Source organism: Crocodylus porosus, unplaced genomic scaffold (genome assembly GCF_001723895.1).
Source record: "Crocodylus porosus isolate Cpor-Errol unplaced genomic scaffold, CroPor_comp1, whole genome shotgun sequence".
NCBI lineage: Eukaryota > Metazoa > Chordata > Crocodylia > Crocodylidae > Crocodylus > Crocodylus porosus.
In genome coordinates this window covers 29,558,790-29,563,962 of record NW_017728918.1, presented here as the reverse complement: position 1 = coordinate 29,563,962, position 5,173 = coordinate 29,558,790, and the positions used below count along the sequence as shown (strand labels likewise).

The following is a 5,173-nucleotide window of genomic DNA, read 5'->3' as shown; positions in this document are numbered from 1 at the left end:
GGAATAAGGGCCAACAGCATAGGAAGGGCACCACTATATCAGAGCTTCTCAGCACCACAAAGCAGCTGAGGGAACAGCCACAACTGGATCTGCAACCTGGTGAGCAAAGGAGGCAGGGGGAGCCCTAATTTTCCATGATAAAGAAAAACAAAATCAAATGCGGAAATATGCAGGTATTTAGACTTTATTTTATTATAAAGATTAAGGCACTAGTAGGCTTCCAAATTGCTTTAAAATTGTAAATATATCAATAAAACATTGTGTTCAACTGATACCTATATATCATTTCATTTTAATCACAGAAAATTGTGGATTTGGGAGTTTTTTAAATGAGAAAATTTGTGTGTGGGGGGGAGGTTATCAGAGATTTTTCAATTTTTAAACATAGAAAACCAGGATCCCTGATTATTAGGGAGGCAGAGATCATCATGGTAAGCTAGTGACTCATCCTGCCTAAAATAGATCATGGGACTTCCCTTGACATTCCCAGGATGCAGTCTATGATTATGCTATGTGATTGTAGGTCGGGTCCCATTTTTGCCTAGTCTTTTAGAAGCCAGGATGGACGTAAGTTTGGTAGGTGACAGCAACTTAAAATGATCCATGTAAGCAGGACAAGACTGGCTTCTTCAACCCCAAACTCTGCAGTGAAAGTGGTGGTCCCAAACCCATGCCAAATCGGGGCAATTGTGCCTGGAAAGTAGGTGGCAAACTTGTCAGGGTTGATTGAAGTAGACTCAGCTTCCATGTATGAACAAGATGGATTAACCAGGTCATTTATCACCCAGAACAGTTCTGACAGTCTACACTTCAGAGATGCAATAGCAATGGAGAAGAAAAACTTTTTTGTTGCCACTACTGTCAGACCATAGTCCTTTATGAAAGATCTGTGCCACAATTGGTCATCTTCAGCATGGGTCAACAGCTACCTGTGATTTAGTTGCCTATCCTCCTCCTTAAACTACCTTAGTTCCCTCAGATATTATGGAGCTGTGCTGCTGCAGCAGCGGGAAAAGAGATTTAAAGTACCACTGTGTCTATAGCCAAAATTAGTGTTATTCTACAGAACAACCAGGCCATCAACAGGTAGCCATCAAGGTCAATGGGGATGTTCCCCAGAAAGTTCTGGAATCCCACTGGCTCCATGAGAGGTATTAGAGGTCAGAGATTTGCATCCCTAGGATGTAGTGTCTGACCATGACAGAGGTTTCTTAACACCATCCAAATCATTGGAGCACCTGTATCTAGGCAGGTGCAAAACACTGGGTACAGTGTGTGTGCTGCTTCATGGATCAGCCAAGTTACTATCTGGGATAGTCCTATAGTTGACATGAAGTCCCATTCCAGCCACAAAGAGCCAGCCTTAGAGTGGATGTTGATGTTCCCCAAGGCAATAAATCAGGGTAACCTCAACTCCACTGCCAAGACTAACTCAGCTAGTTCAGAAATGTGGCAGTTTTTGGTAAATCAGAAGGATCCTCAATCTATCCCCAGCCTTGAATATAAGGTAAATAAACTCATGCTAGGCAAACTTGGCAATGGATATCTTCTATAGGTCAGATTTTCCTTGAATACCACTGCCACTCTGCCTCCGCCCCTGCCCATCCCCCACTCCTAGGCTGGTGCCGCACTGATTATCCAGCTGGAACCATCTGAGAAATGACTGGCCCAGAGGCATCATGCAAGGTCAGCAGCTGTATCCTGAATGAGGTCAAAGATGACTACTGTTGTATTAGTCATCAACCTAGCATTTACCAGCATCAGTAACAGATCAGGGTACCCACCGGCCATGACTCCATTGAGGACAGAGGAGAAAAACAGGTGCCTGTCTTTGCCTCTGAAGGATTTTTTCCCCCTGTATATAGCTTGTATTCTTTGTCCTTTGATGTATAATTTTATATTTGACCATCTAATGCTTACTTGCACTCAACTGTCCAAATAATACACATTTCATTACCTCAGTTATCTGCCAAGTTTATTATGTACAACTTTTCCAACCTGCAGGTCATAGAAATCATAGGAAATTAGGGTTGGAAGGAACCTCAGGAGGTCATCTAGTCCAACCTCCTGCTCAAGGCAGGACCATCTTCAACCAGATCATCTCAGCCAAGGCTTTCTCTACCCAGGTCTTAAAAAGCTCCAAGGATGGAGATTCCACAACCTCTGTGGGTAACCTGTTCCAGTGTTTTACTACCCTCCTAGTCAGAAAATTCTTCTTAATATCTAACCTAAACTTCCCTTGCTTCAACTTGAGATGGTTGCTCCTTGTAATGTCATCTGCCACCATTGAGAACAGACTAGCTCCATCCTCTTTTGGTTCACCTTTCAGGTAGTTGAAGGCTGCTCTTAAATCCCTTCTCAGTCTTCTCTTTTCTAGACTAAATAAACCCGGTTCCTTCAACTTCTCCTTAGAAGTCATGTGCCCCAGCCCTTTCCCCATTTTTGTTGTCCTCCACTGGACACTCTCTAATTTGCCCCCATCCTTTCTGTAGTGGGGGGTCCAAAACTAAACACAGTACTCCAGATGTCACCTTACCCATTCTGAATAGAAGGGAATAATCACTTCCCCTGCCCTGTTGGCAACACTCCTACCAATGCAGCCCAATATGCCATTAGCCTTCTGCAAACTTTATCAGTAATGATTTTATGTTTTCACTGAGGTAATCAATAAATATGGTGAATAGCTTAAGTTTGCCATCAGAAATACATCTGTTCAATGATGACTCCCTGTTTACAATTACATTGCAATTACTCACAAGCAAGCTAAGGAAATGGTTCTGGCTCCTACCTTGGGTGTCTTTAATAGGAGGCTGGATGAACCCCTCACTGGGGTCATTTGACCCCAGTACTCTTTCCTGTGATGGCAGGGGCCATCTGAGCTTGATGATCTGCTCAGGTCCCTTCCGACCCTACCAACTATGAAACTATGGAAGTACAGGTTGGATTAATAGACTGTAAGGTGGGTAGAAAACTGACTGGATCATCAGGATCAGAGGATAGTAAGTCAATGGCTTGATGTCCAGTTGGCATCCAGTATCAAGTGGATTGCCCCAGGGGTTGTCCCCTGAACAGTCTTTGTTCAATATCTTCACTAATGTCCTGCAAGATGGGATGGAGTTCACCCTCAGCCAGTTTGCATGAGACACCAAGCTGGGGGAAGTAGTGGATATACTGGAGGGTAGGGCTAGGATTCAGAGAGACATAGACAAATTGGAGGATTGGGGCAAAAGAAATCTCATGAGGTTCAATAAGGACAAGTGCAAAGTCCTGCACTTAAGACAAAAAAATCCCATGTAGTGGTACAGGCTGGGGACTGCTTGTCTAAGCAGCAGTTCTGCAGAAAAGGACCTGGGGTTACAGTGGATAATAAACTGAATATGAGCCAACAGTGTGCCCTCAAGTGTGCCCTCATTGTGAAGAAGGCTAACAGGATACTGCTGCCAGCAGATCAAGGGAAGTGACTCTTTCCCTCTATTCAGCACTGGTGAATCCACATCTGGAGTACTGTGTCCATTTTTGGGCACCCCACTACAGAAAGGATGCAGACAAATTGGAGAGAGTCCAGTGGAGGGCAACAAAAACAGTGAGGGGGATGAGGGACATGACTTATGAGGAGAAGCTGAGAAAACTGGGCTTATTTAGTCTAGAGAAGAGAAGGCTGAGAGGGGGGGTTAATAACGGCCTTAAAAAACATGAAGGGTGGTTCCAAAGAGGATGGAGCTGGACTGTTCTCAGTGGTGGCTGACGATAGAATAAGAAGCAATGGGCTCAAGTTGCAGCAAGGAAAATTTAGGTTATATATTAGGAAAATATTTCTCTTGAGAGAGGTGGTGAAGCACTGGACTGGGTTACCCAGAGAGGTTGTGGAATCTCCATCCTTGGAGGTTTTTAAGACCCAGCTAGAGAAAGCATTGGTGGTTGATGTAGTAGGGGGTTGGACTAGATGACCTCCTGAGGTCCCTTCCAACCCTAATTTTCTGTGATTCTATGATTTTGAAAACTGTCAGAACTCAGTTTTCAATCCATTTAATATATTGCATGGTGGCATTTTATCATTCTAATTTAGAATGATGCATGGTAGTAAGTTAAAATACTTTACGGATGTACATTATTAGGTACCATTCAACATACTCCTTATTTTACTCTGAAATGAAAAATGTTTCATTACCATATACTCTTCAATTGTTCCCCAAAACAAAACAAAAAATATTTATTGGACATTTGAGTCTTTTCTGCACTATTATACTTAGTTCTCTTATCCACTTAGAAATGGGCTGATATCATTGTTAGAATTATTTCTGTACCTAATATATTTAAAGAGTCTTTTTTGCTATAGTTAACCTTGTTAACTATTATGTTCTCCTTACCTCCTTTTGCTATCCTTACAATATTCTGCAGTTCCTAGATTCCAGTATATAGTTATTACTGTCAAGTTTCCCTTTATTTTGTTTGTCACATATAATGGTTTTATTTTTTCACTTTTCCTCTCAGCTCATTTGGTTTATTCACCAGTACTGTGTTCCTTCTTGATTTTGGGTTTCAGGGGATGTAATACAATTTGCTTAAACACTTCCCAAATATTATTCACATTTTTCTGACTAATTTTTTCTCCCATTTGGTATGGCTCATAATTATTTTCAGCTTTGTGAAACTGGTCTCTTGAAAGTATTAAGTATATGTTACTGTTTCAGACTTTATGTTGGTTACTCATAACCAGGGATTCAGGTTTTCCATTTCCTGCAAAAAAACATGGATTTTCCTCTATAAACTAGAAAATGATGGATTTTCCCTATAAAGGAAAAAAACATGGATATCCCCCTATGAAGCAGGAAATCACACGTTTCCCCTTTTGCAAATGGCTCTCTGCAGACTGGCCATGTTCCAGCCTGTAAAAACTGCTTGCAAAAGGGCAAGAAAGAAACCTTCCATAGAGGGAAGGGGAAGGGGTGGGGTCTGAGAATCTGAGTTAGCCAAGGCTGGCTTAGACTCGTTTTCCCTCCTGTGGCCTTTGGACTAAGTACAGCTTGGGGTGGGGGTGGGGGTGGGGGCTGGAGCCTGGGGTCAGCTGGGGGCCCCCACTGGCAGGTCTGTGTGTCAGGAATCAGGGACACCAGCAGGGCTGGGAAGAGGGGGGCATGTGCTATCGTTTGGGTGAAGGTCATGCTGCCTGGGA

General features: G+C 42.8%; 1 pseudogene; it reads left to right on the top strand.

The window, feature by feature from the left end:
* Nucleotides 1-1,330: 1,330 nt before the first annotated feature.
* Nucleotides 1,331-3,947, top strand: LOC109312099 (annotated as a pseudogene).
* Nucleotides 3,948-5,173: the final 1,226 nt, after the last annotated feature.